General features: G+C 38.4%; 1 long non-coding RNA gene across 1 annotated transcript; it reads left to right on the top strand.

Annotated features, from left to right (window-relative positions):
* The first annotated feature begins 399 nt into the window (after positions 1–399).
* Positions 400–5282, top strand: LOC148402662 (uncharacterized). Its single transcript, XR_015854420.1, has 3 exons — positions 400–461; positions 538–604; positions 5138–5282. It is a non-coding gene; the product is annotated as an uncharacterized LOC148402662 (long non-coding RNA).
* The last annotated feature ends 7705 nt before the right edge of the window (positions 5283–12987 follow it).

Here is a 12987-nt window from a genome sequence, read left to right as displayed (position 1 = left end):
TAATACAGCGCAATAAAAAAAAAAGTGATTCCTATCTATTTATAAGCTTGTTGTGGCAAAACCCAGCAACGATGAGAATTTGTGCAATTTGCTTTTCCCGCACTGGAGCGCCAGCTGTTGTGCAGTCTTGCTAATAATAACTGAATGAATGGAGGGAGCAATCCTTATATGGAGAAGGAGGCTCCATGGAGTCACAGTTATCTCATGCCCAACAGTCATGTATGACATCAGTGTCAGACTGACCCTTTCAATAAAAAGGCTTCAAAATTCGGATACCATCCTCTTACCTCCCCAAGCCATTGCATGCATGCAAGCAAGCATGACTTGAAAAAGGTTTCTGCGTCAGGAGCTCCATCACAAGACATGCACGTTGGTTATTTGGCGGTAAGCGGGCCTTCTCTGCATGGTGCCATGAAGATGTCCAATGTCCACAGCAGCCACAAGCCACAAATGTCACCAACGTGAGGAATGAAAAGAAGGATGATAAGACCCACGTGTATCGTGTCTGCTCTGATTAATTTATGTTTGACATTTTAGCCCGGAATCTTGTGCACTCTTTACTTACAATGAAGTGTGTGAGAGATCGTCATATCGTCTCCATCAGGTGACTGTGCAAGCAACTGAATTAGAAAAATGATCAGCTGATTTGTTCTGATTTGACTTGATTTGGGAAGCGTGTGTAATTCTTTGCATGTGTGCACACGTGAGTGAATATGTATTCTTTGCAACTTCTATCATTTGTCTTTGTCAGAGGTGGGTAACAAACTATATTTATGAGTTACACTCATTTAATGTGCGTGCACACGTGCGTGTGTATGTGTGTTCGTGCATGTGTGTGCATAAATGTGCGTGTGTGTGTGTGTGTGTGTGTGTGTGTGTTGAGCATACAAGATTTCCTATATACAGTCAATGTAAATGCAGTATTATGTTTGACTTACCCTTAGAAGGCAAATATCCTTAGGTAAACACCCCTTTTTAATTGTGTTTGACATGGACGAATAAATTGCCTTTTGCTTAATCTGCTGTCTCTCTATTACATTGCTGCCATTTTTCCTTTTCAAACTGATGGTCTTTATATTTACTCTAACTGAAACTTGGAAGACATGTAGGAATGCGGCCCCAGAGGACTGGAGTTTGACTCATGTGCAATAGCGTATGGAAAAGGTATGGTCGTCACCATTTTCTGTCCGTATTCAGACTCTATATTGTATTAGAGTCTGAATAAGGACAGAAAATGGCGACAACCATACCTTCTCTATACCAATGTTCACACCAATTGGCAATTATCAGCCTTCACTTAACCTAACATACTTGTTTTGGGAATGTGAGAAAAAAAATGAAATGCCGGAGATCATGCACACACTACTCATATAGGCCAATTTCTGCAATCAAATTTGATATTTATATATTATGTCTTAACAATATAGAGTTTATTTTACATTTACCTTAACCATCTTACATGCCTTCTAATAATTACAGGAGTAGCCATCCATTGTAGAATACCATTTGATTTGGAATTGGAATAGTTTTTTCCCCTAAGATATCCTGTAATAAAAATATATGTACGAACCCATGACAATGATAAAACAAGAACAAAAAAAAAGAAAGACACACTTTTGTTGTAGAGTTCTTTGAGCACATGAGTGCAAGCATAATACTACATATTCAGTTTAACCTCTAAAGTTTTTGTAACTTCAGAGGCCAAACTGTTATTCCATTGAATGGTTGGTTCTACTTTATGTCCACAGAAATGGGGATGATCAAAGTGATTAGGTTTGTCTGTCTGGCTGTCAGAAAATCATCTTTGCCATTTTCCTTTGCCTTTTCTTGTCTTCCTAACATCTGATATAAATTAGTCCAGCAAAGTGATCATTATTATCCTGAAATCTGTTCATAATAATCCAAACTTTAAATTCAAATTAAGATTTTCGTTTTGGCTTTTTTTGTTTTTGTTTTAGTAATGTGACCTGTAAATTCCTAATTTAACTCAAGTCATACTGTATAACATCATTGTACACAGTAAAAACTCTCTCGAGGCAATGAAGGAAACCTATGCAGGTTTGAGTTGCTGCTTATCACGAGGCCAAAGAGGATGATGGCCTTCTGGGCCAGCCCTAGCACAAGACTTGATATTTGGATCATTTGATGTGCGCAGCCATCAACTCACAAATATTACCTCTGTTAGTAAAAGGGCCGGGAAGGCCCAAGGCTGAATTGAATGCAGCCTCTTCTAGGTATTTGGATTTATCAAGAATTGTGGGTTTGTGTTGCAGTGTCATATACAGTATATACTATATAGTGTCTGCGTGGGGCTCCCATCACATGTGGTCAAAGATTTTTCATTTTAAGAGACAACTCTGTTTTTGTCTTTGACTCAAGTTTGTTATCACCATAGACAAGCTTATGTTTTTCAATTTGAAACACAAACACATATACAAGATGCATGAATATTTCATATCGTGAATAGACCAGTGAACAGATGAACATATCAAAAGCATTCAGCAAGTTTTGTTTTGGAATACCAAAAATACTTTTTGTACAATCTTTGCAGTATCAACATATTTCAATGAAGAAGTTAAAATCAAACAGAACATTCCCTGTACAGTTTATGAAAGTTTCAGGATGGATCAAAATTTGACCCCAACTGTTTCCATGATTTACCTCTATGGAGAAAATAATTTCCATGTCTTGGAAGATATTGTCCTTGCTCTTTCCACTGTGTAGTTCATCAAAAAACAAAAAAAAAAAAAAACAATGTCACTTCATTGAAATCAATTAGAGCACATCACTAGCAAACGTGACACATGTTTCTTTCAGGCAGCACAGTGGAGCATGTGATCATCTGACTCACAGATGAGAGGTGCTAAATTTGAATCTCAGCTTTTTGGCCTTACTGTGTGGCATCTGACTTCTAACCGCATGACATTGCCATCGAAGAGCAAACACAGAAATACATTTAATAGTTCCACCCAACTCATTTACCTGTTTTTCCTTCAGAAGATGCTTTCAGTTTGCTTTTAACAATAATAGTGTACAGTATTTCATTGTGATTATTAATTGCTTTGATAATAACTGTATTCAATTAAGTTATATTAAATCAGAAATGAAATGAAAGTATTTCATTGTGATTACTAATTGCTTTAATAATAACTGTATTCAATTAAGTAATATTAAATCACAAATGATAAGAAATCAGTCGTTATAAATGTGACATAATCTGTCAAACACAATTAATTTTCAGTTTTTAATTGGATGGGATGCATATGATTCTACTGCCTTATAGTTGGGTCATTGGCTCCATTTTGAAGTCCTAATTTGTTTTCCAAATACATATGTCAAAATTATTTTACAGAAGAAACGAAATGCTGACATTTGATATGGTTTTACTATTAAATAGTCATTTTGTGTGTGCATGTGCATGTGCGTGTGAATGAATGAATACATACACACGTGCGCACACACGCACACACACACACATACGCATACACAAAGAAAGACACCCCCACCATTAAAAGCCTCGGGTGATATACAGACATTGAGGCGGTCATCCAAGCGGGCCATGCACGCACACTCATGAGTTCAATGAGGGCGTTTGAAGTAGGGGGGTAGCACACAGGGGGATTGCTGTGAACACTTTGGGGACCAATGAAAATCCATCATTTACATATGAATTGTGTGTATGTTTTTGTGTGTGTGTGTGTGTTTGTGTGTGCGTGTGTGTGCGTGTGCGTGTTTGCGTGCGTGTGTGTATGTGTGTGTGTGTGTGTGTGTGTGCGTGCGTGCGTGCGCAGGCATGTTTGAATAAAAGTGTCAGTCATCTTCGGTGCCATATGAGCACTTACGGCTTACCACTGTGGAGGTATCACTACAAAGGCTGGCAGCCTCCTTCAGCCTCATCACATTGTCTCCTCTGGCCCTGTAACAACTCAAATTTCCCATCATCTATCACGCCGCTAAAGTGCACATAAACCCTCCAGCTAAGAAACACCTTTATCGTTAATGATTGAATTGTGCATTTATATGGCAAAAAACATCAATGAATTCTCAAACCTTTTGCTCAGATGACTAGAGTAACTGTTGAAGAGAGAAGACGGAAAAAACTAAAGACATTGTAGAATTTTCACCAAAAAAGCCTTTAAAAAAACTGCCATTATTTGGGAAGGGACCACTATTGATTTCATGAGCCAATCCCGCAGCTCTTGGCCACTTGGGGCACAGAGTCACTGCCATCATTAGTATGCCACTCATGCGAAACAAACACAAGCGCCTCTGCTCAATCCTATAGATTTACATTTCGCATACATTAGCGCTTTGCAGAATCTCACCCAATTACAGTGTCATAAATTATTGCACATGGGGAAAAAATCAATTAGGCAGGCAACAATAAATTAATATTACGCTGAATTTCAAGCGTGTTATCTTACATGAGTCGAGAAAGGATAATTGGATTTATTGTAAAATTGGGAGTGCTGGGGAGGGGATACGCTGCTTCTTACAACAAATGTTGGAATAAATGAGCAGAATCGGGATGATGAAACAATCATTGCCTTCATTAGGAAGAAAAAAAAAATTTGTTTGGAATGTTTATCCGATATGATCCCCGCACCACCACCACCACTCCATGGAAATTGTTCAGATATGATGCAGTGCTGTGACAGTAAACGGTGCGTATTGTTTGAGGACCACAATTCAATCTGTGAGTTTGTTTCATCCTGTTCTAGCATTTAAATAAGAATCATTTAGGATGTGTAAATTCTAAATGGATATAATTAAATGCTATGTCAATATTATACGTACTTAATGAATTATACTTCAACATCTTAGCTGTCAAAATTCTCAACAAACTCTCCATTTCTGTGATTTAAAAAATAATATTTAGAAGTTATTGCGAACTAAATATGACTATGTTGAACTACCAGTAAATTTTTATTCCTGCTTTTAAAGAGTTGCATTCCCGTGTCTGAATGTGAGGTGGTTTATTGCTTTAAGCACCCCGAAATTGAGGTCATCCCTTAGGTCATCGTCCCCCTTTTGCCCCCAACTGAGCTTCCAGTGTCTGTTCCCACACTTTCTTCGGGGTTAATCTTTACTTCTTCTTATCCTTTGTTTTCTCTTTTATCTGTCCTGTCTCCATTAGTTCACCTCAAGAAGAGCTGCAGACGCAGGCCTATAGACCGAGGGCCTTGTTCCATTCACCTCACTCTCCCGTCTCATCTCTTCTGATCTTGTCTCTTTTGCTTTTGCTAAGCCCTTGACTGATTGTTGTGCAGCATGTCCTTTTTACTCCCCCAATGCAAATGGGGCTTGATGGGGTCATCCAGGTCAAGCACTTCTTGCACACATTGTGGCAAATAAATGTGGTCACCTCAGTGATCTGTGACTCTTTTTTGACCTCCTCACCTTCGTTGTGGACCACAAAACTGCAATTCTTGCTTAATGCTGAAATTGCTTGTGATGGCCCTGTGTCAGGTCCAACAGGACAGCGCACAAACGTGTGTGCTATATGCTTCATATTCGGTATTATTAGGAGGTTTTTTTAACACTCTTATCTATACATACTATATTGTGTACTATAATGCATCAAACAGTAATATATTGCTGTCTATCTTGTGGTTAATAAGCAGGTAATATAGTCAGACATAGTGTCCCTGATGGTCCAGTGGTTAGGATGCGGAGCTTTCTCCGCCCGCGGCCTGGATTCGATTCCCGCTCAGGGAACCATATGCAGCCATAGGGCGGCACATGTCTCCCCTGTGCCGGTCCAAATGCCGGGTAAATGCAGAGGGTTGCGTCAGGAAGGGTATCCAGGGTAAAAACCAAACACTTCTCATGCGAATCATCTGGACAAAAACCGATGTTTCGCTGTGGCGACCCCTTCGGGGGAAAAGCTAAAAGGAGCTACCATAATCAGACATAGCGTAGTAGTTGATTTGGCTTTTGTGCCAACTGCGTGGGTTCAGTTCCCAATTCGTGACGGTGTGAGTGGTCTGTCTTCATGTCCACCCTGGAGACCAGGCCAGGCTGTTGTCTGCCTTTCAACCAAAATCCGCAGGGATAGGATTCTTTCACTTGTTAGCAGTAATAAAAGTTAAAGTTTTATCTATAGTTATGATAATTTTATAGTTTTGTTATTTTTCATGTACCTTAGGCGATGCATTTTGCCATTTGCTGTTGACACAGTTCCTCAGGTATCCATCCAGTCTACAAGTGTTGTGTTGACTTGGAGAATGCTGTCGGTGGTTTTATCGAGGGGTAATTCAAGAGTGCGGGGCTAGTGAAGCTCCTCTAATTATTTTACATTTTTTAAAAACAAAACACATGTGACTTGACTTTCTGGGGTTCAGATTTAGAATTTGCAAGTAGGCTATTTCATTGAGTGCCCTATGTAAAAACTGTTTTAAACCACCTGGGTTCCTGCCCTATTTCAATATGAAACGCTCAGGGAGCAATGATGAAGGCCTGTTAAATCTTGTGTGGAGCCGAATATGTTGTTTGGGAAAGATCATGTGATATTACATGGCATTTATGATGTGGCATCACATCTGCAACGTTTTAATGCTTTTGATTAGCCATCCAGCAATACTAGTGGCCGACGGTCGACCACTCACAAAAATTCTTTGCCGATCCCCGTAAGCTGTGCAACAGTTCACTTGGGTTCAGCCACGTCGCACAGTGTGTTGGGCCTTGATCTGGCAACATCTCTAACTTTTTTTCACAGCGTAGCGTGTGTGCATGTAAAAAAAAAAAAATCCAGACTTTATGTTGGCCTCCAAGTGATTATTGGCAAGTAGCAAGTGTCGTCTTTGAAGTGGAAAAAGAAAGGAAATTTCAGCCTCACTTTTCCTCCTCATGCCACTCCCTTTATGCCTCAGTGAACTTGCTCTTCTTGGAAGAGACACAAAGGCTACAGACCATAGAATGGCAGCAACTACAGACAAATCTTTTCACCAGCACTGACCGTTGGAGCCACCAGCCCAGCGCTCTCTGCGTGTGATGTGTCGTGGCTGTCTGCGTGCACCCCCATCTTGTTTCATCTATGGCTTTTTTCTTTCCACATTTAAACAAACAGGAATGTGACCACCAGCAGATTGCATGTTTCTATTGATATGATTATGAAAGGAAGCGGAAAATTAGACAGTGACAAACAATTACAGTTGTTCCCAAACTTATTGTTTTGATAAATGTAAAATGAGTACGAGGAGAAGAGCATTATTCTAGTCCTGCTGTGCACAAAAGTGGATTGCTGCTAGAGAATATACTTTCTGGAAAAATTGCATGCGAATGCTGAAATGTCTAATGAAAACCTATGGACTCATCTTGGATGACACGGATATTGATTGACATTGGCATGATGTTGAATGATTATGAAAGATTGTGAAAGATGTGGAATGTTGTAGAATGACGTGGAAGAATATAATATAGTAGTAATCTTAAAGGAACATGACAGGGCACTACAACACATGTATATTGCCATCATGAATCATGATGGTTCATTAGTTTGGTTAGCATTCCAGGCCTGTCACACCACACTCTGCATTGACAAGAGATTCCTGAGGTGTTTCCATTCCCAGTTTACATTCCTGACCTTGAATAAAATAGATCTTAAAAGCAACCCAATCCGTGTTATTACATTTTGAGAGCAAGCCGTCTCATACACTACATGACATTTATTATTTTTTCTTCAAATATTACAATACATATGTGATTAATGCATTACAACAAAGTGTCTCTCCCTAAGGCAAATGTGAAAAAGCCAAACTCTTGGGAAAACTTCCTAGTTCACTTCCTTGGTTATGACCTCCAATCACTCAATCCCACCCACAATGACCCAGCATGGGAATTCCAAAGGAGGGGGGAGTATGGGGGCTGCCAGCAGCATTCCATGCTTCACGCTCAGGCAGATCTGAGAAAACAAAAGGCAGGGAATAAAAGAAAAGGAGGGAGAAGATGGAGAGATTATGGGTCATCGTAGGAGTAGGAGGACACGCTAGGGAAGGAGGATGTCAAACAAGGGAAGGTAATGAGAAGACGAGCCATACAACAATCTGAAGGAGCCCCGGAGGGAGAGTGGAGGCTTATAGGCCAGACTACGCTCTTCTTCCCATGGAGTGTCCAGACGCTAGACCACACTGCGTCGCGTTTTCTCACAGCACTGCCCTCAAACATCCGTCACATCTCATTACAGTCGATGCAGGACTCCCAAAGAGAGCTGGAAGGGCATGATAAAATTGGGGTCAAAGTGAATTTAAAGGCTTCTGATGAAGGCTCTTGGGTTACTGAATGTCTCATGGAGCTCAGACCGTTGTCTCTCAATTGTGATGGCATCTCAAATTTAAGAGCGCAAACATAACCTTGTCAAGATTGTTTTAGTCTTTAACTGGTTAGATGATTGTACGGAAAGAACCGCCCAGAAATAAGAATGAATGATTTAACAACAAAATGAAACTGTGAAGAGCAGCATGAGTTCATTTTACATATTCAAAGAGCAAAATTGTCAAAGTGCTTTGAGAGAGGTGTGAAAGATGCAAAATAGAACATCCCCCTTGAAAAAGAGGGGATGTTGTACTTTTAGTACATGTACTTTTAGTCTTGCCAACAATGTCCTGACATTTCTCCCCGAAAGAGTGTCTCACAACTTGGGTAGAATGACCACTAACAAGTTGCTTGGCACCAAGCAGTTGTAATCAGAAATAGTCACTCAATCACCAACCACACCTGTCAACAACATCAGCAAAACCCCACATGGGACACACACAATATAAATGTATGTCTATTTTTGAAAGATGTTTTGCTGGGGTGCTTTCGCCCAGTCAGAAATCTCTGTAGCTCCAGTTAAACCAGTCCAGCATTTTATTTGATATTCTAAAATGTATTTATAAAATATTTAGTTTTCCATGCACCTACTCCTTCCACGGAAGGAGAAAGATGGATTTTTCCTAAAAGACGGAGTCGACCACGAACCGCTGTGTTGTCATATGACATCACTTGTCCAAGAATGTATTCAAACACATACGTGTCTTACAGTATGCTTTTACAAGGACAAGAAAACTAAAAAGAGTTTAATGAACACTCCCCCAATACTAGAATTGTATTAGTATTAGAAGGACATTTTAAAGGTGCACAAAGAGGTGGGATTACCTTATGCTCCACTTTACCAATATTTGCGCATGTTCATACGCATGTAGGCTGGAAATAACGACACTCAAATATCAATGTCAACTGAAGGAGTGATGTGTGGATAGTGAGAATGAAATCAATACTGTGGGACTGCAAAATTTGGCTGGCAGACTTCCTTCCATGTTACCCAGGCAACCTGCCTTCCAAGGGGAGCGACCCACTTTGACAGATTTTGGCATTTCCCTCTAGCTGGGCAACAACATCACGCAGTTCTACACGTAATCAAATACACAAGCCGAGGGAAAAGATCCATAAATGTAATATTCATGCACACTTCTGCGATTAATCGATCAGATATTTTTCTTTTGGTCACATCAAATTTATGTAAACTTGAATCAGATACCTTTCACAAGCACAGTATTTTATTCAAGCATTCATTTGTTGAGCTGGATAGATAGATAGATAGATAGATAGATAGATAGATAGATAGATAGATAGATAGATAGATAGATAGATAGATAGATAGATAGATAGATAGATAGATAGATAGATAGATAGATAGATAGATAGATAGATAGATAGATAGATAGATAGATAGATAGATAGATAGATAGATAGATAGATAGATAGATAGATAGATAGATAGATAGATAGAGTATATTAATCATTTTTAAAAATTCACTGTAAACCTGTGGTTTGAGACCACTGCTGTTCAGTGCATAATTTATGAGGGCAAGTCAATTTTATTGACATAGTGCCAGTTTAAAGCAATAGCTAGTCTCAAGATACTTTACATATAGGACTGAACAACAATAAAAGCAAAACCTTCACACGTGAAAGAAACCAACTGAATAGGATTGAACATGATCATGAATTTCCAGGTGAGTAACTTAAAAATGACATTTTCTGTCATTAAAATCCAGGTTATTACTTGATGCTAGAGAAGTTATGACTGAGTTTGAATGAGGGTGAGAAACCTTGACAGATGTATCAAAACATAGCACGCGCATGCACCGAGGCCAAATTGCCCTAAAATGTGGGTGGAGCCTGAGCCACTCCAGAGGTTCCATTCTGGGGATTCCAGAGGAGCGACCTTCCCGCTCTTATCAGTGACTCGTCAATTTGGAATGAGGGACTGGAAAATGTCAAGGAAAGCTTCTGTTACAACACATTCTTATGCAGTGACTACAATGTTATTGGATTTTTTTCCAACTTTTACTTTGACCTCTCCTCCATTTATTTTTCAAATCACATGGTTTCTTTTTCCTTCTCTTTCTCTCTTTCCCCAGTAGGTGACGTCCCTGCTCCCAGCCACATAACTCCTCAGATTACACCAGAGATCCATTTCTAGAGAACCAATGCAACTCAGTTTTATATGAAAGGTTCAGCACACCAAAGTTTCGATTTTTAACTTGTACTAATCTAGTTGTCAAGTTATGATTTTTGTAAATATGTGCATAAAAACACTGGTATGCCATCCAGGCATGCACCCATTTCTTTTACCATACTAGGGTTGCAGGTGCCTTTAGGTGTGAGATGGACATCACCATGCACTGGTCACCTTGACAAACAAACATGAATAATCACATTCACACCTTGAGACAATTTCTGAGTCTTCAGTGTAAGTCTATGTTTTAGACTTGCTAGACTTTAGACTCATATATATTTACATTTATTACATTCATTTATATGTACATATATATATGATTTCTTTATTTAACAGATGCAATTTGCAACAACAATATAACAATATAATTATATTACCATTATTATAAACAATTATATGAACAATATAATATATTCAGTGTAAATCTATGTATTAGACTTGCTAGACTTTAGACTCACATGATTTCTTTATTTAACAAACGCAATTTACAACAATATAATTATATAACCATTATTATAAACAATTATATGAACATTATAATATAACAATATAATTCATGTAACCTAAAGTGGAACACAAATAAATTATACACACAAATTAACATTTCACTGTGGTGAGATGTAAATGACAGACAGAAAAGACTTTTGTTTAGAAGAAATAGGAAGTACGTGACCGCATGATCAGATAGTGAAACTCTTCTGGATGGAAGTGATAAAGGGTGTTCTTTGCCATTCTTTCACCTGCTCTCTTGCAGCAAGACCCCTAATAAAATATGCAAAATTAGACAAAAGATGTTAGCTTACATACACAGCATGCTTGAGAAAAAGCAAAACGACTGCCAATGTCAAAACTCAAAGAAATATTTTACCAGTGTCAGAGCGCCCCTTGCTGGGTAAAGTAGCATCAACCGTGTATAATCATTCATATACCATGAAAGCTTGCGTTTTCTGCCACAGAACAAATACCACTTGATCATAATGGGTTATAGCAAAGGTGCTTTCTAAATCTATCCATCCATCCATTTTCTGTACCACTTTGGCACTTTGGCACTTTGCTAACCAGTGTTTCACCGAGCCGCCTGTTCTCTAAATTGACATGCAAAAGTAGTGCTTGTAAGAGAGTTGTAATTTGTCCATAAAAAATAAAACATTATTTTGCTTCTGGAGTTCCATGAAATGTTGGTAGAAATATGTATGTCTGGTAAACAACTTATAGGGTTTACGCTATACTTTTAAGAATATATATATAATATTTATTTCTATAGTTGTTTTTTAAAACATCAATCTTGTGTTTACGTGTGAGAAAACAAACCCTTCTGTCATTACTTAAAACATAAACTTGCTCTTTGAGTACACCAGAACAAAACCAATGTGATGAAATAAACACAAAGAAAAAGGAAGAAGAGCGTGTGAATGTGGTCTCACCTTTACATTAGGTCAGCAAACTTCTCTCCTGGAAGAGTCAAAAGCTCTCATGCTTCACTTCTAAAAAAAACACTTCCTGTTTTGAATGCATATGTTTGATCTAGAGATGTACGCACAAACAAAATTGTAAACTGTGCATGTCCTCTCAATGTACATTCACATGTGGGACATGATGCTGTGTTGAAGTTTTGAAGTCTGCAGCTTTTAATGTATTAGTGACTCTCCTCCTGGGGCAATGTTTTACAATTGTGCTTCATCTCATAAGTACACTCCTCACATCCCGTTTCCGTCCGTCCGCCCGTCTAGCCATCTAAGTATTGTTTCCTTGAAGGAAAGAATTGTGTCTACTCCGTCCGTCCGTCCTTCTATCTATCCACCTGTCTATCTATCTATCTATCTATCTATCTATCTATCTATCTATCTATCTATCTATCTATCTATCTATCTATCTATCTATCTATCTATCTATCTATCTATCTATCTATCTATCTATCTATCTATCTATCTATCTATCTATCTATCTGCAGCTTAAAAACTGATAGACAAAATCCATATATTTTGGAATATCTAATTTAAGGGTTGTTGAAGGGGCTTAACTTGGACTATACTGATTTCTGATTAGCTCTGACGGGGCCCCTTATTAAAATGTGTTTTAAGTCACGTTTCATGTGTACATTATATAATATTAGATATTTATATAATTATATATTTTGATTGCATTATTTCCAATCAATGTGAGTAAAATGTATACATCTGGTTTAATTAACCAATTTGGCGAAAGAAGGGCTGAATGAAATGAAACATAATTTAAAAACTCTTGGAAATGTAAATGTTCTGCAGGTCCAATTTAAGAATAGAGATGCATATGATGGTTAACGGGCCATATTTGACCAACCCCAATATGCAAAAGCAATGGGAAACACCGCTTAATCAATTTAATTTATTGCTTAATTCTTACAAATATGTAGGAACAGTTTGAAGAAGGCTCTTTTTGTTACCAAATGCACAAGGAGCCACAGAGCCTCGCTTGAATTGCCGAGGAAAGTCCTTACTTCCAAT

This window comes from Syngnathus floridae, chromosome 2 (genome assembly GCF_059516105.1).
Source record: "Syngnathus floridae isolate MCC-2025c chromosome 2, RoL_Sflo_1.0, whole genome shotgun sequence".
NCBI lineage: Eukaryota > Metazoa > Chordata > Actinopteri > Syngnathiformes > Syngnathidae > Syngnathus > Syngnathus floridae.
Note: the sequence above shows the minus strand (reverse complement) of the source record. Positions and strands in the feature narration are given on the sequence as shown.